Source organism: Dioscorea cayenensis, chromosome 9, assembly GCF_009730915.1.
Source record: "Dioscorea cayenensis subsp. rotundata cultivar TDr96_F1 chromosome 9, TDr96_F1_v2_PseudoChromosome.rev07_lg8_w22 25.fasta, whole genome shotgun sequence".
NCBI lineage: Eukaryota > Viridiplantae > Streptophyta > Magnoliopsida > Dioscoreales > Dioscoreaceae > Dioscorea > Dioscorea cayenensis.
In genome coordinates this window covers 14818872-14843220 of record NC_052479.1, presented here as the reverse complement: position 1 = coordinate 14843220, position 24349 = coordinate 14818872, and the positions used below count along the sequence as shown (strand labels likewise).

The window sequence follows — 24349 nt, the reverse complement described above, 5'->3', positions numbered from 1 at the left end:
GCTATAAGGTCTAGCTTCTTACTCAAACTCTCCACAGGGTCGCCAATGAAGTTACGCATCAATTTCATTGAGACCCGGCCACCTTTTTCTTTTTCCCTAGCATTCCCTTTGGTAGCTATTTAACCCCATTTCCTCAATCAATTGGCGAGCCTCGTCGGGGGTCTTGCTACCTAAGGTACCTCCTGCCCGCCGCATCCAAGAGTTGCCTTATACTCGGGTTCAAACCATTGTAGAAGGTTTGAACAATCATCCCTCCGGGAATCCGTGTTGCGGACACTTGCAGGGGAGTTCCTTGAACCTTTCCCATGTCTCAAATAGAGACTCCAATTCCAAGCTGCATAAAGGATGAGATCTCATTCCTAAGCTTTGTTGATTTTCCGGGAGGGAAATAACGGGCTAGAAAAGCTTCTACCATCTCCTCCCATGTAGTGATTGATGCATTAGGTAATGAGTGTAGCCCTTTGCTTTGCTTTCCCCTTTAAGGAAAATGGGAAGGCTCTCAATTTGATGGCATCATCCGTCACACCATTTATCTTCGACATGTCACACACCTCGAGGAAGCTCTCTATGTATTTGTTTGGATCCTCATCGGCCAAACCGTTGAATTGTGCTGGGGACTAGCTGCGACATATGGATGAATGCCAGGCTTTTAGCTCGAAAGTACGAGATGTGATTGGGGGCGCTACAATACTCGATTGTGTCCCCAACACTGAAAGTCTGCCAAAATCGGATAGTGTCCGTTGTTGCTCATTTTGTTCTGCTATTTTGTTAGATCCTTCTACTTCCAAATCAGCTAGATTAGAGTACGTTCTTGTACTGGGGTTCTTTCTCTTTCCTTCGAAGTGTACATTCAAGCTCAGGGTCTCCTTTAATCAATATTGATGGATTCCCATGGGTCATAACCTAGAGCTGCACCAAAAGTAAAGAAAAAGAAAATTAGAATGATGATAGAATAAGAAGATATGAAATAGAATGTGTAGTGAAATAGCTAAGAAAACAAAGTACAAAGTATCTCTAAACGCCTAACTCCCGACAGCGGCGCCAAAAACTTGACAAGGTCCCTTTGCGTATATCCCTAAGTGCGGGTTTGTCGAGTAATAATCCCGGGTGAGCGGGTCGAATCCACGAGGGAGTAGGGGTGAAAATACTTAATTTTTGTTCTTAGCTATGTGGAAGATCAATAATGATTAGTGTGAGAAATTGATTCAATTCTCAACAATAAAAAGCAACAAGTGAGAGAGCAAGAATAAAGAAGAGGGCGAGGCAATCGATAAAGATGGGGTACTCGGATGATGCTTCACCTAGGATAATCATTTCAAGTGCAAGAACTCTCTATTATACTTCCTAATTAATGCCATGGTGAGTCGTGGAAATCCTTACATACATAGTCCGAAATCTAAGGTCAACTTTGCCTAACTCTATACATGTCCCGGAGGAGAAATCGAACAATCTGAACACCTCGCACTGGCATAGAGTTGCAATGAGCTCTAGGGATTCCAAGTGATAAATCTCTTCCTAAAAGTAGACCTAACCATTTGGTCCAGGCGGAAGGTCGCTAGCCACAATTAAGCCCTAGGTACTAAGATCCTCTCAACGCTTCACTCCATTGCACGCGCAACTAGGCCCCAGCGGAGGTTTATCCCTTAGACCACTCACTCTATTATGGGTGCAAAGAACTCGAGGAACCGAGGTAGAATCTATCACGCCGGAGGGGAAAGGGGACGCTCCTGTACCTCTCTACTCATCCTCTCAACCCTCTCCAACCTAGCTTTGTCTAACGCTCGTGGTGTGTCATTCACTCACAAGGTTACCAACAAGAACTCTCAACCCTAGTGTCACTCTAGGGGAAATGTTTATACAATTAAACATTCAAGGTTGGAACTCACAATAAACATCAATTTATTGAAAGCATAATAAAGAAGTTCAATGAAACGAATACATCCTAGGGTTCACAATCATCCAAGCACCCACTAGGGGTTTAGCTCTCCATGGATCTTAGTATAATCAAAGAAATCGAATGTAAAAGCAATGAATCCATAAAGAAACACCCTTGATGGTCGTGTCGATAGTCTTGTGGAGAGTCCTCTACTCGTCGTCCAAGGATTCCTTCGTCCGGTATAGGATACGCCTCGATCGAAGCTCCCCTACCAACCTTCTTCCTAATGGAATCACGATGTCAGAGCCATAGAACTTCTCCAAAACCTTGCCCAATACCCCTCGAAACCCTAGCTAAAGCCCTCTCGCAAGTTGGGGAAAGATGGAGAAAAGAATACCAAAATCGGGGCTGAATTGGCTTTAAATAGGGTTGGAATCGGGCAACTCCACGGGCGTGTATGATGTCACATGCCCCTGTGGAATTTCCACATGGCCATGGATAATTTCCACACGCCCGTGTGGTCATTATTTCCCTCCCGAAAAATCTACAAAGCTTAGGAATGAGATCTCATCCTGTGTAGAATTGGAATTGGAGTCTCTATTTGAGATGTGGGAAAGGTTCAAGGAACTCCTAAGAAAGTGCCCGCAAAGAGGATTCCTGGATTGGATGATTGTTCATACCTTTTACAACGGTCTGAATCTGAGTGCAAGGCAACTCTTGGATGCGACAGTAGGAGGTACCTTAAGTAGCAAGACCCCGGTGAGGCCCGTCAATTAATTGAAAAAATAGGTTTAAACAACTACCAATGGAATGCCAGGGAGAAGAAAAAGGTGGCCGGTCTCCATGAGATAAATGCAGTGACTTCATTGGCTGCTCAAGTGGAATCATTGAGTAAGAAGTTAGATCTTCTAACTTCAAACAGAGTAGTGGCCGTGATTACTTGCACCGGGTGTGGTGGAGGACATGCTCCCTCTGATTGCCCGATATCTATTGTTGATGCATCTTCGGTTGAGAACGTCGATTTTGTAGGTAATAGCATGAGGACTTAAGGGAACCCATACAACAACACCTACAATACTGGTGGGAAGAATAATTCCAATTTCTCGTGGATCAACTAAAGTCAACAAAAGGCCATGGGTCCACTGGGGTTCCAACAACAAGGCCCAAATGCGGAAAACAGAGTTTCAGGTTTGCAGACCCGAATGACCGATTTGGAGAAGGCCTTAACTAGGTTGTGTAATCGTCAAATACAAGGTTTAAATCAGTTGAGGCTACACTTCGCAACCATACCACCTCCTTACATAATCCTGAAAATCAAGTTGGGCAGATTCTGAAATCCTTATCAGAAAGGACATATGGAAGTTTATCGAGCAATATCAAGACCAACCCTAGAGAGCATGTGAAGGCGATCACTTTGAGAAGTGGTCGTGAGGACGATGATAGGCTTTTGAGTAAGAAGCCAAATGAACACACACCCGAGGCTATATAGGTTGAAGCGGGAACAAGCAAAGGGAAGGAGGTGGCACCTCCTGCTTTCAAGCCAAGGATCCCTTATCCCTCTAGACTGAAGAATGGCCAAGGGGATGAACAGTAAAAGAAGTTCCTGAGTTTGTTCAAGCAACACCACATCAATATTCCTTTTGTTGAGGCATTGGCCCAAATGCCTAAGTATGCCAAATTCTTGAAGGACTTGTTGACCAACAAGAGGAAGTTGGAGGAGAGTGCTTCAATGATCTTAGATGCGTCTTGCTCGGCGGTCTTACAAAAGAACATGCCGAACAAGAAGAAAGACCCGGGAAGCTTCATCATTCCATGTAATATCAGCAATCTAGGTGAAAAAATGACATTGGCGGATTCAGGGGCTAGCATCAACGTCATTCCATACACCTTCTTTCAAAGCCTAGGCTTGGACGAGCCTAAACCTACTCGGATGACTTTGCAACTAGCAGACCGAACGGTGAGACATCCGAGAGGCATCATCGAGGACGTGCTTGTCAAGGTGGACAAGTACATTTTTTTGGTTCACTTCTTAGTGCTAGACGTCGATGAGGATGCGGATGTACACTTGATACTTGGGAGGCTGTTTTTGCAGACTTCTAAGGTATTGATTGACATGGACGGCGGAGAGCTAACTTTGAGAGTTGGAGATGACAAGCTCACATACCGCCTTCCTGAACCCATGTGGCATTCTATTGATTTGGATGATGCTTTGTATTTTCTAGATGCTACTGATGACATTGTTGATGAATACATATAGGAAATGCTCAATCCGGATCCATACGAAGGCTTGTTCGACCAAGAGGAGGACAATGATGAGATCATTATGCTTGGTTCGATGGAAGAAGTACCATCTACACCGGCGATCTTGAAGAAGGTGCTTTGGAAATTGAAAAGTCTAGAAGACTTTGGAAATTGAAAAGGGCTAGAAGACGCCACTGAAAACACTCCAAGGCTGTTGGAGACGTGCGTGAACCGAACAATTTTAGTGAACCATTTGAAGGCAGTCTCAAGCAAGACAATTCGCCCTCTACCCTCAAGAGATTTTGCTCATCATGTTTCAAAAACATGGGTAAGAGGGAAACTTTCATCTATGAGCCCCCGTGAGGTAGACAAGGTAAGTTAAGGTAAGTGACGTTAAACAAGCACTTCATGGGAGACAACCCAAATGTTTACTGTTTTCTTATTTTTGTATTTTAGTGTTGCTTGAATAAATTGTTAAGTGTTGGTGTCTTGATGTTTTATGTTTCTGTTGTGTTTTTATCGTGGGTTTTCAAGTTCATTGGTGTTTTCATGTGAATTTGGCGAAGTTTTGGTCATTTGACCTATTTCTCATTTTTTTTCACTCGAATAAAGTTGCAATGAGCTCTAGGGATTCCAAGTGATAAATCTCTTCCTAATTATAAACCTAACCCTTTGGTCCAGGTGGAAGGTCCATAACCATGATTAAGCCCTAGATACTAAGATCAACTCAACACTTCACTCTGTTGCACGCGCAACTAAGCCCCAGCGGAAGGTCATACCTTAAACCATTCACTCTATTATGGCCACAAAGAACTCAAGAAACAGAGGTAGAATCTATCACATCGGAAGGGAAAGGGGACGCTCTTGTACCTCTCGACTCACCCTCTTAACCCTCTCCAACCTAGCTTTGTCTAATGCTCGTGGTGTGTCACTCACTCACAAGGTTACCAACAAGAACTCTCAACCCTAGTGTCAATCTAGGGGAAATGTTCATACAATCAAGCATTCAAGGTTGGAACTCACAACAAACACTAATTAATTGAAAGCATAATAAAGAGATTCAATGAAACAAATACATCCTAGGGTTCACAAATACCCAAGTACCCACTAGGGGTTTAGCTCTCCATGGAGCTAAGTACAATCAAAGAAATAGAATATAAAAGCAATGAATCCATAGAGAAACCCTCTCGATAGTCATGTCGATGGTCTTGTGGAAAGACCTCTACTCGTCGTCTAAAGATTCCCTTGTCCGGTATAGAATACGCCTCGACGGAAGCTCCCCTACCAACCTTCTTCCTAAGGAATGACGATGTTGGAGCCGTAGAACCTCTCCAAAACCTTAGCCAATACCTCTCAAAACCCTAGCCGAAACCCTCTCTCAAGTTGGGGAAAATATGGAGAAAAGAATGCTGAAATCGGGGCTGAATCGGCTTTAAATAGGGCTGAAATCAGGTAAACACATGGGCCTGTGGATTTTACACACGGCCATGTGGAATTTCCACACGGGCGTGTATAATTTCCACATGCCCGTGTGGATTCTCTGAATTCCTATTTTCTCGGCCGGCTGTGAACAGTGCTACTATAGTACTTTAGCTGCAGTGTTTTGCTATAGTAGCTGGCCTAAAATACTTTCCGAGTCCATACTTTTCATCGAGGTAACATAAACGGGCACACGTTTATGCCGTGGATCGCTTTGCTTCTTCAATGATGGATAAGTTGATGGAGATCTTGTTCTATGTGCATAAGTCGGAATGCTTGAGTGTGACTGCCCTTGTGCCCCTCCAAATGGTTGTGCTAACTCAAATACGGGGAGGTTGGCACACACTCTACCATCTCGCACCCGACTCATATCTTCGCGTTTGAACTTTAGCAAGATTTCCTCCAAAATTGGTGTATTGTGATCCACATTGGCTTCTTTCCTTCATAATTGGTTTCACAACCCAACCTGCATAGAAGTAACATAAAAACACACATATTAGTGTAAAAACCCAAGAAAAGTAATGCTCAACATAAGGAAAGAACGCTTCGCATTCATATCGCACAAGCACTTATCAATAATAATGAAGTACTAAGGGGCTCTGGTGATTGTGGATAGAGAACCTCCAAGACGAGAGGATGAAAATGAGGTTGACTCCGAATATGGGAGCCCTGAGGAGTTGAATTCATGCTCCTCAATAGATGATGATGAGTTGGGTCTTATTAGATCTAGGTATTCAGAATTCAATGAGGAATTTTACATGAACAACGTATGAAATGAACTTTAAGCCCAACAGAAAAGATGCAAGGCATTGTGTGAGAGGGGATGTCCTTTTTATCTTTAAGCCTCATTGATAAACATCTAAATGTATGTATTTTATACATATGTGTTTATGACTATTTATGTGTATTAGGATGAATCGATGCCCTTTGTGTGGTTTAATCATTTATATTTTTTTTAGAGGCTCAGAAGAAGCCTAGATGAGCACAAGAATGCATTCGAGAAGAAATCTACACCAAAAACTACGTTTTAGGGCCTCAAGCACTGTAACAACATTGTAACAAGCATTATCACACAAAGGAGTTTGGAAATGGTAAAGCCTTAGGTTTTGTTGATTGGTTTTTTGATGGCTGTGAAGATGCCTGTGATCTGGCTGAAGAACTTTACAGAATTTTTAGTAATATCCCTAAGCTTTTACAGGTTCCTTCACGCCCATGAACAAGGCCGTGAGACTAACCAAAGAATGTCTTTAAAGAGGGGTTAAGACATCATTGAAGGGTCTTTGGTCACCTTTTCTCCACCATCATCATCTAGGGCTTCAACTGGCTCGAGAAGGCAGATATGAGGAGTAAGATCAAAGGTGAGAAGAAGGGTGCTATCAAGGAGATCATCTAGGAGTTCGTTAGTGTCATTCCACCAGATTCACATCACTACCTAGTAGTCAACACATATAAGGGATTTTGTCTATAACTTTGCTCATACTCACTTTATATATTGAGATCTCTTTTTTATTCATGTTGAACTAGACTTCCAAGGTCACCAGGTATCTGGTGAACCTTGGGATGAACTTGCTTGTATGGATATTTGACACACCCCTTGCGTGTGCATACCGCAAGTGCATGGGTTGTCAAAATAATAAAGTACCCTAGTGAGTGGATAGTCGTATCCATATGGAATAGTGCTCAGAAACACAAGTAGTGCTATTTAGCTATAGTGAAGATGATTTAAGAGTAGTGTGAACAATATCAATACAAATAGAAATAAAGTAAAGAAGAAAGAGACACACTAGAATAACTAGAGAGGCAATCGATAGAAAATCGGGCACCCAGGCATTGCTTATCCTAGGACTATTGTTTCAAGTGTAGGATCAATCATTATGTCTCCTATATGATGTCTAATGAGTCATGAAAATCCTAAGATACACGATCCCAAACTTAAGGTAAACCTGACTAACCCTCACACTATGCCCCATCGAAAAAGGATACTCACGACACCTTGCACTTTGTGGAGTTGCATGAAGGTTTAGGGATTCCAAGTGATAAACCCTATTCCCTAATACAGATCTAACCCTTTGGTCCAAGTGAAAGACTCCTAGTCACAATTAAGCTCCAGCACTAACGATTACTTCAACACTTTACTCCGTTGCTCACGCAACTAAGCCCAAGTGGAGTTTGTCTCTTAGCACTTTACTCTATTGTGACACCAAAGAACACTTGAAATGTGGAGGTAGGATAAATTACATCAGAAGGGAAAGGGGACGTTTCGCTATCTCTTGACTCACCCTCTCGATCCTCTCCAACCTAGCTTTGTCTAACACTCATTGTGTGTCACTTATCCACAAGGATTACCAAAATAAATTCTCAACCCTATTGTCACTCTAAGGGAAAATCAATTGAACAAGCATTCAAGGTTGAAACTCAATTAAAAAATCAAATAAAAAAACATAATGAAAGATCAATGAAACAAAATTATCCTAAGGTTTACAAGTCCAAGCACCCACTAGGAGTTTAGCTCTCCATGAAGCAAGATACAATCAATAATGAAATTGATTGTAAAAGCATGGAATTCATAAGTAAAATCCCCTCTTAGTCCGTATTGATGGTCTTGTTGAGTTGCCTCATCCTCCATAAGGGTTCCCTCGTCATGCCTAGGGCACATCTCAACGAATCGATGCTGATGAAAGCTCCCCCAATAACTATTTTCCGAACAAATGTGGTGTTAAAGGCCGTAGAACCACTCCAAAGATCTAGTCAAAGCCTTTCTGTACCCTGGCCGTGTGCACCTCCAAAGATTGGGAAAAGATGAGAAAAAGATCCCTTAAAACGTCTGAAATCACGGCTTTTATAGGAGCTAGAATCGGGCATCCACACGTGCATGTGGAATTTCCACACGCCTGTGCGAATTTCTAGAAGTCGATTTCCTACGAGCTGTGAACAATAACTTCTACAGTACTTTTTCTAGCCAACTTTGCTGTAATAAACTGCTACAATATTTCACCAAAATACTCCGGAATCAACACTTTTCATCAAGGCCACATGAATGGGCACACATCCAAGTTGTAGATCGCGTTGCTTCTTCAATGAAATTACATTAACGAAGATCTTGCTTGTATTACACAAGCCAGAACACATGAGTATGAATGCCTTTGTGCCCCTCCAATTTGTATTATTTCTTGAACACAGTGGAGGTTGGCACACACCCAAATGTCATTGAGCACAACTTGTGTCTTCACGTTTGTTCAATCAAAGAACTTCATCGAAAACTGCATCCACGATCTACTTTTGGTTCCTTTCTTCCACAATTATCTCCACAACTCTAAACGCACAAACAAACACATATACACAAGAATAAGTGATAAAATCTAAGAAAAGTAACGCTGAATGTAAGAAAAAGAATACTTTGTATTACTTATGCACAAGCACTTATCAAACTCTAACACACTTAAGCTTTTGCTTGTCCTCAAGTAAAAATAAAACATTAAAGCATATAAGAAGGAAAACTGGAAGTGCTTGGCCTTAAGGTTATGAAAAGCATGCAAGGGAAGCATTCTACAAGTGAAAAAAAAATTTCAACACCGACTAAGAAAAATCAATGCTCTTGCTAAAAACTTGAATCAAAAAAGGACAACAACCCGATATCGTGTAACTGTGTCTAAACTCACTCAAGACAATTCAACGTATACTCCTCAAAGCTCTAAATAAGAGGGACTTATTTATTTACAAAAAGGAAAGTAAAGGTAGTAGCTTCACACATCATCTAAGATAGCCTTTCCTAAGTGGCCGCTAAGGTGGGTTTCACACTTTTGAGGTGGTAGCTCTTTCTACCGGGGTGGTAGCTTTCACTAATCCCATAAGATAGCTCTTTCTCTCATTATGGCATAACTAGTATCCAACTTATGAGACTAGATTCATACTTTATAGGTCGTAGCCCTTTCCACCCCCAAAACTTCTTTTTTTTTTAATGAAATTAGAACAAGAAACAAACTAATTTAGTCCCTTAAACATTGAACTTGAGTTTTGACAAGTTTTAATGAGTGAGTAGTGAAACAAGTGTCAATCGATCAAAAATACCTAAAAATTCAAGCAAACTAGAGCATGAGAACATTCAATGTTAAAATTTTTCCTGAACTTAAGAATACAGACATTGTAACTAAAGTGAACCGCCATTGGCTACATAAGCATAAACAATGAAAGCATAATTAAAGATCATATGTAATGTGAACTCCATACCCCCCACCCCCCCAACACACACACACACACACACACACTTAAGTTGTACATTGCCCTCAATGTATACATGCAAGCATAATAAAATAAAAAGCAATCAAACCATATATGTGAAGATGGGCAATTGAAACAATACTCCCCTGAACTCCTAATAGTATATTTGATGGAGCTATATTTATTGAGAGTTGAGTTCCAATGGGTTGTGAAGCACACACGACCATGTGAATGTCACATTGACCTTGCCCATGACTAATCCTCAAATAACAGACTCACAAGACCATGTGCACGTATATACAAAGGGGTTCAGTGAAGCTCAACAAAAACAAAATAAACTTGAGTCTATAAAGATATGAAAATGAAATTCAACTCGAAAAACTTAAAATAAAAGATAAACCTAGAGGAAGAATCCTTTCTGAGTAGTACAAGTCCAAAATAATATAGAAATAAAATACGAAAAACACAAGAAACAAAGAAAGATAAAAGATGGCTCAAGCGTTGATGTACTACTATGCAAGTGGATCTGCTACTTTTGTTGATGACGATGCTGGCGTTGTTAGGGCTGGCGATGCTATCGGTGATGCTAGAGGAGTCAGAGGATGATAAGTACTTGCGTGTTAAGAATGTGAAGTGTTCTTTCCTTACAATGAGCAGTAGTTTTATCAGGTTTAAGCGCTAATGCATGTGTATTTGTGCTCTTTTGCGCAGGTAGGGTTGTGAAGCTATGTTTTAAAAAAAAGAAGCCAAAAGTAGATCACGAATGCACTATTTGATGAAATCTTGGAAGGAACAAGCACGAAGACACAAGTTGGGCTCAAAGATACGTGAATATGTGCCAACCACCATGTATTCAAGTAATTACAATGATTTAGAGGGGCACAAGGGCAGTCACATTTACGTATCCCGACTTGTGCATTGATAGTAAGATCTTTACAAATGAACCCGTTATTGAAGAAGAGACATGATCTATGTCATAAACGTGTGCCCGTTTATGTTGCCTCGATGAAAAGTGGATTCGGGAGTGTTTTTGGTGGAGTACTGTAGCAGGTTCCGGTAGGAAAATAATGTAGCAATTCAATGTAGCAGTTACTGTTCACAGCCCGCATAAAATAAAAAATTCAGAGAATCCACACGATCGTGTGGAAATTCCACATGCCCGCATGGAAATTCCACAGGGGCGTGTGGAACATCTATAGGGCCGTGTGGATGCCCGATTCAAGCCTTTTAAAAGCCATGATTTAGCCCTGATTTCTTCATCTTTTCCCCTATTGTTTCTTCCACATTTCCCCATCTTTGGAGGCGCCAACGGCTAGGGTTTGGAGAGGCTTTAGTAAGGCTATGGAGAGGTTTGACGGACTTCGATAGTGCGTTTCCTTAAGAAGAGAGCTCTTGGGGGAGCTTTTGTATTCACCGATCCGATGAGGTGTGCCCTAGGTTTGACGAGGGGACCTTTGAAGAAGAGGCGACCGATCCACAAGACCTTCAACACGAACACAAGGGGGTTTTCATTCATGGATTGCATCTCTTTGCTTTTGATTTCATTATCTATTGTATGTTACTCCATGGAGAGCTAAACACCTAGTGGGTACTTGGATATTTGTGAACCCTAGTATGTATTTGTTTCATTGAACATTTTTATTATGCTTTCAATTAATTGATGCTTTAATTGAGTTCCAATCTTGTATGATTGATTGAGTGAATACTCCCTTAGAGTGACACTATGGTTAAGAGTTCTTGTTGGTAACTCTTATGAGTGAGTGACACACACGAGAGTTAGACAAAGCTAGATTGGAGAGGGTTGAGAGGGTGAGTCGAGAGGTAGCGGAGCATCCCCTATTCCCTCCGGTGTGATTTATTCTACCTCCAATTCCTCGAGTTCTTTGCGGTTATACTAGAGTGAATGGGCTAAGGGATGACCTTCCGCTGGGCTTAGTTGTGAGTGCAATGGAGTGAAGCGTTGAAGTGATTTTAGCATCTAGGGCTTAATTGTGGCTAGGGACCTTCCGCATAGATCAAAGGGTTAGGTCTACATATAGGAAGAGGATTTATCACATGGAATCCCTTGAACTCATTGCAATTCTGTACGAGTGTGAGGTTGAGAAATTGTTCAATTTCTCCTCCGGGACATGTATAGGGTTAGGCATGGTTGACCTTAGATTTGGGACCCTGTATTGAAGGATCTCCACGACTCATTAATACATTACTTAGGAAGCATAATAGAGGGTTTTTGCACTTGAAACAATTGTCCTATACGGAACAATATCCGGGTACCCCATTTATCGTCCATTGCCTCCCTTATCTTTTACTTGTGCCTCCTTTATGTTTTCTTATTTTCATTTACATTGAGTTTGTTTTCACATCACTATCAACATATTTTCATTATAGTTAAATAGCAATCTTGATGCTTCTAAGCACTATTCCTTGTGGATTCGACTACCCTCTCACCTGGGTATTATTACTTTGACACCCGTGCACTTGTGGTTTACACGCATATTCGGTCATGTTAGAGAAGCTCTGGGTCTCATGATAAAGGGTGCTGCTGCGTCTTACTCTAGTAGTTGTTGTAGTCTGTTAAGATGCGGCATCACCTCTATATAGTTTGCAGCCTGACAACGCTCCTTGCGTGTGACACGCAAATGCACGGGTTTGTCAAAGTAATAAATCCCAAGTGAGTGGGGTATCATATCTATATAGAGTAGGGAATCAAAATACCTAAATTGCTACTTAAGCAAGTGAAGATGAATGATGATTGTGTTGATAAGATATGATGTAAACAGAATTAAAAGTAACAGGAATGAGAGGTACAAGTAAGTGAGAGGTAAGCCAATCGATAGAAATGGGATACTCAAACAATGCTCCCACTAAGATTTATGCTTCAAGTGCAAGACCTGCAATTATACTTCCTAATTAATGTTTAACGAGTCGTGAAAATCCTATAGAACAAGGTCCCAAACCTAAGGTCAACTGTCACTAACCTTATACTGTGTCCCAGTAGAGAAATTGCTCAGTCTCAACACCTCACACTGCATAAAGTTGCATGGAGTTCTAGGGATTCCAAGTGATAAACCCTATTCCTATGTGCAGATCTAATACTTTGGTCTAGGCAAAAGACCACTAATTACAATTAAGACCTAGATACTAAGGTCACTTCAATGCTTCACTATATTACTCACGCGACTAAGACCCTGCGGAGTTCATCACTTAGCACTCCACTCTATTGTAACCACAAAGAACTCTAGGAAATTGAGGTAGGATAAATCACACCATAGTGGAAAGGGGACGCTCCACTGCCTCTCGACTCACCCTCTCAACCCTCTCTAATCTAGCTTTGTTTAACCCTCATGGTATGTCAGCAATCTACAAAGATTACCAATATTGACTCTCAATCCTAGTGTCACTCTAACGGAGAAATCATTCAATAAGCATTCAAGATTGGAACTCAAATAAAAGCATCAATTAAGGAAATCACAATGGAAAGTCAAAGAAATAATAACATCCTAGGGTTTACAAAATCCAAGTACCAACTAGGGGGTTTAGCTCTCCATGGAGCACAATTCAATTAACAATGAAATCGAAAGTAAAGATAAGCAATCCATAGGAAATCCTACTTGGTATTCATGTCGATGGTCTTGTGGAGTAGCATCATATTCTCCAAAGGTGCCCTTATCCGGCCTAGGGCATATCTCGTCGGATCAATGCCTACGAAAGCTCCCCCAATAACCTTCTTCCAACCGAAGCGCAGTGCTAAATCCGGAGAACCACTACAAAGACATGCCAAAAGCCTCTCAAAACCCTAGCCAATGGCCTTTCAAAAGATGGAAAAAAGTTGGAGAGAAGGAGGAAAGAAGATTCCCAAAATCGGGCTGAATCACGACTTAAGTAGGGTTGGAATCGGGCATCCATACGCCCCTATGGATCTTCCACATGGGCATGTGGAATTTCCACACAGGCATGGATAATTTCCACACGCCCATGTGGATTCTCAGGAAATCTGATTTTTGGCCGCCTGTGGACAGTAACTTCCACAGTAACTTGTGAAAGTGATTTGCTACAATAACCTGCTATAGTACTCCATCGAAACACTCCCAATTCCACACTTTTCACTGAGGTAACATAAACGGACACACGTTTATGTTGTAGATCACAACTCTTCTTCAATCAAAAGCCTCATTGGTGAAAATCTTTCTATCAGTACACAAGTCAGGATACGCAAATGTGACCACCTTTGTGCCCTCCAACTCATAGTAATGGCTTGAATACATGGAGCTTGGCACACATTCCAGTATCTTAGAGCCCCACTTGTGTCTTCGCATTTGTTCCTTCCAAGATTTCACCAAATAGTTAATTCATGATCTATTTATGGCTTCTTTTCTCAAAACACAGCTTCATAACCATACATGCGCAAAAGAACACAAATACGCATGTATTAGCACTTAAATTTGATAAAAGTAATGCTCATTGTAAAGAAAAAACACTTTGCATTCTTAACACACAAGCATTTATCACAGCCTCTGTAGCGTGAACCTTAACTATCCCTACCCGTAACACCCAACCATACTCTAGAGCCTCTCAAAATGATCCTAGCCTCAAGGTGGAGAAAACACGCACACTAGAGGTGGCTCCTGTGCTATAGGTGGTGCCTCAATCTCCATCTTGCTGTGGCTCAGGAACAGGCTATGACCCTCATGTTGCGTCCCCCTCCCCCTCGGCTATCTCAAGTGGGGGCATGATCATCACATAAACTGCATCCCTGTAACGGTGTCTTATCCCATCAACCGCATGGTCTCGAAGCTGAGGGGAGATGGCTCTATCATCTTCTTGGCCCCTCTGATAGCATTTAATAAACACAACTCCCCCTCGGGTATGACCCTCATGTTGCGTCCCCCTCCCTCGGCTGTCTCAAGTGGGGGCCATGATCATCACATAAACTTCATCCCTATAACGGTGTCTCATCCCATCAACCGCATGGTCTCAAAGCTGAGGGGAGATGCTACTATCGTCTTCTCGGCCACTCTGATAGCATTTAGTAAACCCAACTCTCGCATACTACCCCTTGTGTCACAGATACTCGGCCAGAATGTGTCCTAAATGTAACGGCTTATTCTATACCATGGAGTATAAGTATAATATCTCCTGCCTACTCAAAACTCCAGTACTGTCACCGCGACCATTCACTAATCTGCTCAGGACGTCATGACCGTATCGGTAAGCGAGTTAGTGAAGAAATGTTGCCTTCAAGACTCTTGGCTCATACTGGACCTGTCCACACAATACCGTGTAGGTACGCTGTGCTGTCAGACTGCCTGGATAATCTGTCAGCAACTGCTCATATTCTTCTGTATTAACAAACCCCTCATCATAAAGGCCCAATCGGAGTAAAAAATGTGTGACGCTCATACTGTGATATTATCCAAAGGCTCTGAATTAGATGGTGTCAATGCTCTCGAACTTAAATAGGAGCAATCAAAATCGAATGATGTCAATACCTCCAAAGTCAACATGCGAATAGCCGGCTCTCAAATCGACAATAAAAGCCTCTAACTACCAATGGACAACGACTCCTTAACCTCATCAGCCATCTCGTCCCGCAACTGAATCTTGACAAGGTCCCCTTGCGTATATCCCGCAAGTGCACGGGTTTGTGGAAGTAATAATCCCGGGTGAGCGGGTATCGAATCCACAGGGAGTAGGGAATAAAAATACTTAATTCGATTCTTATCTATGTAAAAGATCAATGATAATGAGTGTGACAATAATTCAATTCTCAACAGTAAAAGCAACAAGTAAGAGAACAAAAGTAAAGAAGGGGGTAAGGCAATCGATAAAAATGGGGTACCTGGATAATGCTCCACCTAGGATAATTGTTTCAAGTGCAAGAACCCTCTATTATGCTTCCTAATCAATGCAATAACTCTATAAATGTCCTGAAGGAGAAATTGAACAATCTCAACACCTCACACTTGCATAGAGTTGCAATGAGCTCTAGGGATTCCAAGTGATAAATCTCTTCCTAATTATATACCTAACCCTTTGGTCCAGGTGGAAGGTCCCTAACCACAATTGAGCCCTAGATACTAAGATCACCTCAACGTTTCACTTCGTTGCACGCGCAACTAAGCCCCAGCGGAGGTTCATCCCTTAAACCATTCACTCTATTATGGCCGCAAAGAACTCGAGAAACGGAGGTAGAATCTATCACGCCGGAGGGGAAAGGGGACGCTCCTGTACCTCTCGACTCACCCTCTCAACCCTCTCCAACCTAGCTTTGTCTAACGCTCGTGGTGTGTCACTCACTCACAAGGTTACCAATAAGAACTCTCAACCCTAGTGTCACTCTAGGGGAAATGTTCATACAATCAAGCGTTCAAGGTTGGAACTCACAATAAATATCAATTTATTGAAAGCATAATATAGAGGTTAAAAGAAACAAATACATCCTAGGGTTCACAATACCCGAGTAACCAGTAGGGGTTTAGCTCTCCATGGAGCTAAGTACAATCAAAGAAATAGAATGTAAAAGAAATGAATCCATAAAGAAACCCCCTCGATAATCGTGTCGATGGTCTTGTGGAAAGTCCTCTACTCTTCGTCCAAGGATTTCCTCGTCCAGTATAGGATACGCCTCGACGGAAGCTCCCCTACCAACCTTCTTCCTAAGGAATGACGATGTTGGAGCCATAGAACCTCTCCAAAACCTTGGGCAATACCCCTTCAAACCCTAGCTGAATCCCTCTCTCAAGTTTGGGAAAAGATGGAGAAAAGAATACAAAAATAGGGGCTAAATCGGCTTTAAATAGGGCTGGAATCGAGCGACTACACGGGCGTGGATGCTCCATGTGCCCGAGCAGAATTACCACACGGGCGTGGATAATTTCCACACGCCTGTGTGGATTCTCTATTTCTCTGGTTTCTGGGCCGGCTGTGAGCAGTGATGCTATAGTATTCGACCTGAATAGCTTCCCAATTCCATACTTTCATCGGGGTAACGCAAACAGGCACACGTTCACATCGTGGATCACTTGCTTCTTCAATGGTGTACACGTTGGTGGAGCTCTTGTTCTATGTGCATAAGTTGGAATGTTCGAATGTGACTGTCTTTGTGCCCCTCCAAATGGATGTGGCCACTCTAATACGAGGAGGTTGGCACACACTCTAGCATCTCACACCTGACCTATGTCTTCGGGTTTGAACCTTAGCAAGATTTCCTCCAAAATTGGTGCATTATGATCCACATTGGCCTATTTCCTTCATACTCGGCCTCACAACCCTACCTGCATAAAAGTAACATAAAAACACACATATTAGTGTAAAAACCCGAGAAAAGTAATGCTCGACATAAGGAATGAACGCTTCGCATTCGTATCGCACAAGCACTTATCAAACTCCCTCACACTTAAGCTTTTGCTTGTCCTCAAGCAAAAAAAATTAAAATGTTATGTGCATCAATGAAAAAAATATTGAAAGTGCTTGGCCTTATGTTCACCAAAATATACAAAGAGAGCATTTTAGAAGTGAGGGAAATTTCAACACTAAATACGAAAAATCAATGCTCTAGCTAAAAACTTGAATCAAAAGGGAAACAAAACCCGAAATCGTGTACGTGTGTGAATTCACTCAAAAATAACCCAAGGTATAATCCTCAAAGTTCTAAGTACAAGGGACTTATTTATCTACAAAAGTGACAACAATTTCAAAGATGGTAGTAGCTTCACACATCCTCTAAGGTAGCCCTTTCCAAAGCGGCCGCAAAGGTGGATTTCACACTTTCGAGGTAGTAGCTCTTTCTACCGGAGTGGTAGCTTTCACTCATCCTATGAGATAGCTCTTTCTCTCATTAGGGCATAACTAGTATCCGACTTATGAGAGTAGCTTCATACTTCATAGGTGGTAGCTCTTTCCACCCAACAAACACAAATAAACAATAAAACTATTTTGTTCCTTCTTTTCATTTTCATCATTTTTTTTTAGAATTTAGCTCAAGAAAATAAACCTAACTAGTCCCTTTAACATCGAAACATGAGTTTCCAATAGAGTTCAAAAAGTGAGTAGTGCACTAAGTGTAAATCGGGCAAAAATTCCTAAAAATTCAAGCAAGAACTAGAGCATGAAAACATTCAATGTTAGAATTTCTCCTAAACTCAATAATACAATACTTGCAACTAAGGTGAACCGCCATTGGCTATGTGAGCATATGACAATCAAGAACAATAGAAAAAGATGTGTGCACTATGAAACTCCCCCACCCCCACACTTAAGTTGTACATTGTCCTCAATGTACACATGCAAGCTCACTCAAAATATACATCCTTCAAAAGCAAATGTGGGGAAGCAATCAATACAATATCCCCTGACTCCTAGTGTTGCGTTTGATGAAGCTAATTCCATGGGAGTAGTGTTCCGACGGGTTGTGAAGCTCACAAGGGCAAGTGCCGAAGCACATTGGCCGTGCCCATGACAAAGTCTCAATTCCCAAGAAGACAAGACCATCTGCACGCATACACGAGGTGGTTCAGTGAAGGTCAATAAAAACAAAATAAATCGAGTGAATATGAGAGATAAAGCAATGACTACAACTCGATGATGCAAAATGAACATAAACTCAAAAGGAGAAACCTTTCTGAGTAAACAAGTCTAAAATAAAATGCAAAGAAAGTAAAAGAAAGAAAGAGTCAAATGTCGGTGTCGCGATAAGACGCCAGTGCTGCTGCTGCTGCTAGTGAAGCACATAGTGGGTCTACCGGGGCCGGGGTAGGGATGAGGATGCTGGAGGAATTGAGAGTCTGGATCTCAGTAGATCTCATAGAAAGTTGAACCGGGCCATAATATCTGTGTACTGAGCCGACTGCATAGCCCGGAGCTCCGCTACCTAAGTCCGAATCTCTCTCACATCGGTCTCCAGCCTCTCAATACGATCATAAGCTCGAGTACCCAGTGCTACAGAAGGTGTGGGAATCTGCTGGACACCCCCCGCAGTATCTCCTTCGCTCCTGGTGCTATCTGCAGTAGTTGTAGCAAGAATATAGACTCTTGGCACAAACCTCCGTACCAACCCCATCATCCTGATCGTATCAAATGCAAGAGGAGTAGGCATACTGTCCTCTCAGCACCACGTAAGGCGTCACCCAAACCCATTTCCAAAATAAGTCTGGTGATATAGGGGCCAGCAAATAATCAACTCACTCTCGTCGAATGACCCTAGTACTGCAAAATATTCGCTAGTATGCACCCCAAGTGAAGTGGTATATTGCGGGCCATGGAGTATAAAAAGAGCAAATCCAGCTTGGTCAAAGCAGCTGTGTTATCTGCTCGACCTATCACGGACCTGCTGATAACTATATGCAAATATCTGTAGCTGAACCAGGATAAGCTAGAGGCCTTCAACAACCCCAGTTCATACTCCCCATGGCTACAAAAAATCCTATACGCATGATATGGAGTCACTGATACTGGAAAATCTGTCGGTAATCGTCCATACTCCACTGTACCTCTGTAAGCGACATCGTATAGGCCTATCTGAATCAAGAACTCAGTGACACTCATGGAGAATGGATATCCGAATGCTGAAACTGTATCACCTCCGTGGTGTCAAATCTCCAGTGCATCAAACGAAACTCAAAAGACGCTAAAACCTCAAGCGTCAATACACGGTAAGCTGGCTCACTGATTGCCAATAGCCTCCTCCAGCTTCCCACTGCTAGCATCTCATCAATTTCATTAGCTAGCTTGTCACCCTGCTGAATATCTTTCAGTACTTGCAAATCCGTGAAACAAGTCTGACCAAACCCGAGTACTGAAAGTTTCTCAAATAGAGCTTGTTGCTCGGGGTTTGAGAAGTCCATGTGTAATGGCTCGGGTGGTGTGAGTATGAGACGCTTAACTTCATTTTTCTTCACGCGAGGTGCCATATCTATAGTACAAAATAAGAAAATGATAAAAGAATCTCAAAAGCAATATACTGCAGAATTCCACACCCGCTTATGGAAATTACCCACGCCCGTGTGGATTTGCAGGGCGTGAAACTCCCGCACGGGTGCACAACAACTCTCAAAAATTCAATTTAAAACCACTTCTAAATGCTTCCTAAACATACACCATGCATGGAAATTCGCAATTAAAGATATTTAATCTGTGAAAAACAAGAGTTGGCGAAGAACAGAGGATAAAAAGGTTACCGAAGAAATGTGGTGAAAACTCTAAAAATCGGTATGATATGTGAAGCAAAATCCTCCAAAACAACTATGAGCGGTCGGACAGATGATTAGAAGTAGTTTTCAGGTGACTGGAAATGAAGAATGAGACGGATCACAAGCTTTGTAAGGAAGAAATCGTGTCTCTTGGAATTCTATGCATCCACACGGGCGTGTGGAAATTCCCCACACTCGTGCGCCTCACTTCAAGAGCACCACAGGGGCGTACACACGTCCCTGTGCTTTCTCAGAAAGCACTCCTTTAACTATGACCGCTCTCGGACGGGCGTGTGGAAAATACCCACGCCCGTGCATCCGACCCACAGGGGAAGACACACGCCACTGTGGCTTCTCTGGACATCTGAGAAAAATACCAAGTGTTATACACGCCCGTGCGGAAATTCCACACGGCCGTGGACATTCACATGCCCAATTCAAAGGGGCAAATGCACGCCCCTGTGTTTTCTCGGGATGGAGAGAACTCCTCTGCAGAGTTTCACATGGGCGTGTTGAAATTACCCACGCCGGTTCATGGTTCACAAGGTTGCTCACAAGGGCGAGTCCACGCCCCTGTGTGCTCTCGTGAAAAATCTGCCCAACTCTGCAGGAATCAACACGCCCGTGCGGAAATTACCCACGGGCGTGTGATAGTCACATGGTCGTTCACAGGGGTAGCCGCACGCCCCTGTTCCTTCTTTGTATGAGCTCACAGTGCAATCCCCATGGGCGTGTAGAAATTCCACACGCCCGTGTGTTTTCTCTGGATGACTTAGAAAAATCTGCAGGCTCTGTAGAAAATTTCTGAACATGATTGCACACTCAGAGCCTGCCCTATTATGCAAATTTTACTAGTGAAAAATATGAAATAGAGCTCAAACGACCAAACTTCGCCAATTCTACATGAAAACAAACGATTAAAATTCAAAGTTCACAAGGAAATCTCAGCACAAGCATCTAATAGATTAAGACACCAACACTTAACTATTTATTCATGCAAACACTAAACTAAAAAAAAACTAGGAAAATAGTAATTGCTTGGGTTGCCTCCCAAGAAGCGCTTGTTTAACGTCACGTAGCTTGACGTATCTTGTCTTACCTCACGGGGGTTCAGGAATGAAATTCGCCCTCTTACCCATGACTTGAAAGCATGATGAGCAAAGTCTCTTAAGGGTAGAGGGTGTATTATCCGGCTTTGGATCGCCTAGCAATGGTTCATCCAACTTTCTTGGTTCATGTACATCTCCAACAATCTTGGAGCGTTTTCGATGGCGTCTCCTAGCCCTCTTCATTTTTCGGAGCACCTTCTTCAATATCCCTGGGGTCCATGTTACTTCTTCAGTCGACCCAAGCATCATTACTTCTTCATTGCTTTCCTCTTGGTCGAACAACCCTTCATATGAATCCGGGTTGAACATTTCCTACATGTATTCATTAACAAGCTCATCAGTAGTATCTAGAAAATACAAAGTGTCATCAAAATCGAGAGAATGCCACATGGCTTCAGCAAGGCGGTAAGTGAGTTTGTCATCTCCAACTCTCAATGTGAGCTCTCCGCCGTCCATGTCAATCAATGCCTTGGAACTCTGCAAGAACGGTCTCCCAAGTATCAAGGGTACATCTGCATCCTCATCGACGTCTACTACTACAAAGTCAACCGGAAAAATGTACTTGTCCACCTTGACAAGCACGTCTTCAATTATACCTCTCGGATGTCGCACCGTTCGGTCCGCCAATTGTAAACTCATCCGAGTTGGCCTAGGCTCTCCCAAGCCTAGCTTTTGGAAAAAAGTGTATGGCATGACGTTGATACTTGCCCCTGAATCCGCAAGTGCCATTTCCTCACCTAAGTTGCCGATGTTACGCCATATGATGAAGTTTCCCAGGTCTTTCTTCTTGTTTGGCATTTTCTTGTGCAGCATCGCCGAGCATGAAGCATCTAGCACCACTGAAGCACTCTCCTCCAACTTCCTCTTGTTAGTCAACAAGTCTTTCATGAACTTCGCATACTTAGGCATTTGAGCTAATGCCCCTACAAAAGGAATGTTCATGTGGAGTTGCTTGAATAAACTCAGGATCTTCTTATACTGTTCATCCCCTTGGTCATTCTTCAATCTAGAGGGATAAGGGATTCTTGGCTTGAAAGGTGGGGATGCCACCTCTTTCTCTTTCTTTGCTCCCTCCTCAACCTCTACAACCTCGGGTGCGTGTTCTTTCGGCTTCTCACTCGGAAGCCTCCCTTCAACCTCACAACCACTTCTCAAAGTGATCGCCTTGACATGTTCTCTAGGGTTGGTTTCCATATTGCTCGGTAAACTTCCATGTGGCCTTTCGGAGAGAGACTTCGCAATTTGCCCCACCTGATTTTCAAGGTTGTGCAAAGAGGCGGTGTGGTTGCGAGTGTAGCCTCGGCTCGATTCAAACCGTGTATTTGCAGATTGAACAAATCTAGCCAAGTGCTTTCTCTAAATCCGTCATTCGGGTCTCCAAGCCTCGAAATTGCTTTTTCCACTTGAGGGGCTTGTTGTTGTTGTTGGAAACCAGGTGGCCCCATAGCCTTTTGTGGTCCTTGATTACTCCATGAAAAGTTGGGATGATTCTTCCAACCTGAATTGTAAGTATTGCTATATGAGTTCCCTTGAGGTCTCATGCCATTACCTACAAAGTCAATGTTTTCCACTGAAGAAACATCACCAATAACGATCGGGCAATTGGAGGGAGCATGTCCTCCACCACAACCGGTGCAATTGGTCACAGCCGCAACTCTATTCGAAGCTATGAGATCTAGCTTCATACTAAGACTCTCTACTTGCGCCGCCAATGAGGTTACCGCATCAATTTCATGGAGACCGGCCACCTTTTTCTTCTCCCTAGCATTCCATTGGTAGCTATTTAACCCTATTTCCTCAATTAATTGACGAGCCTCATCGGGGGTTTTGCTACCTAAGGTTCTCTTGCTGCCGCATCCAAGAGTTGCCTTGTACTCGGGTTCAAACCATTGTAAAAGGTTTGAACAATCATTCACTCCGGGAATCCGTGTTGCAGACACTTTCTCAGGAGCTCCTTCAACCTTTCCCATGTCTCGAATAGAGACTCCAATTCCAACTGAACAAAGGACGAGATCTCATTCCTAAGCTTTGTTGATTTTCCAGGAGGAAAATAATGGGCTAGAAAAGCTTCTACCATCTCCTCCCATGTAGTGATTGATGCTCTAGGTAATGAGTGTAGCCACCGCTTCGCTCTCCCCTTCAAGGAAAATGGGAAGACTCTCAATTTGATGGCATCATCCGTCACCCCATTTATCTTCAGCATATCGCACACCTCAAGAAAGCTCTCTATTTGACTGTTTGGATCCTCATCGGCCAAACCGTTAAATTGTGCAGACTGCTGCAGCATATGGATGAATGCCGGCTTTAGCTTGAAGTTCTGAGCTGTAATCGGGAGACGCACAATACTCGATTGTGTCCCCAACACTGAAAGTCTGGCAAAGTCGGATAGTGTTCACTATAGCTCATTCTGTCCTGCCATGTTTTCAGATTCCTCTCCTTCCAAATCAGCTGAATTATGCTGTTCTTGCACAGGTTCTTTCCCTTTTTTTCTAAGTGTACATTCAAGCTCAGGGTCTCCTTCAATCAATATTGATGGATTCCCTCGGGTCATAACCTGAAGCTGCACCAAAAAGAAAGAAAAAGAAAATTAGAACAATGATAGAATAAGAAGACGTGAAATAGAATGTGTGGTGAAATAGCTAAGAAAACAAAGTGCAAAGTATCTCTAAATGCCTAGCTTCCCAGGCAACGGCGCCAAAAACTTGACAAGGTCCCTTGTGTATATCCCGCAAGTGCACGGGTTTGTCGAAGTAATAATCCCGGGTGAGCGGGTATCGAATCCACAGGGAGTAGGGAATAAAAATACTGAATTCAATTCTTAGCTATATAAAAGATCAATGATAATGAGTGTGACAATGATTCAATTCTCAACAGTAAAAGCAACAAGTAAGAGAGCAAAAGTAAAGAAGGGGGTAAGGCAATCGATAAAGATGTGGTACCCGGATAATGCTCCACATAGGATAATTGTTTCAAGTGCAAGAACCCCCTATTATGCTTCCTAATCAATGCAATGGTGAGTCATGGAAATCCTTAATTACATAGTCCCAAATCTAAGGTCAACTATGCCTAACTCTATACATGTCCCGGAGCAGAAATCGAACAATCTCAACACCTCACACTCGCATAGATTTGCAATGAGCTCTAGGGATTCCAAGTGATAAATCTCTTCCTAATTATAGACCTAACCCTTTGGTCCAGGTGGAAGGTCCCTAACCACAATTGAGCCCTAGATACTAAGA

General features: G+C 42.5%; 2 non-coding genes across 2 annotated transcripts; both read left to right on the top strand.

Annotated features, from left to right (window-relative positions):
- The first annotated feature begins 259 nt into the window (after positions 1 to 259).
- Positions 260 to 367, top strand: LOC120269580. The gene has a single exon (XR_005539229.1). It is a non-coding gene; the product is annotated as a small nucleolar RNA R71 (small nucleolar RNA).
- A 22665-nt stretch (positions 368 to 23032) lies between these two features.
- Positions 23033 to 23139, top strand: LOC120269722. The gene has a single exon (XR_005539362.1). It is a non-coding gene; the product is annotated as a small nucleolar RNA R71 (small nucleolar RNA).
- Positions 23140 to 24349: the final 1210 nt, after the last annotated feature.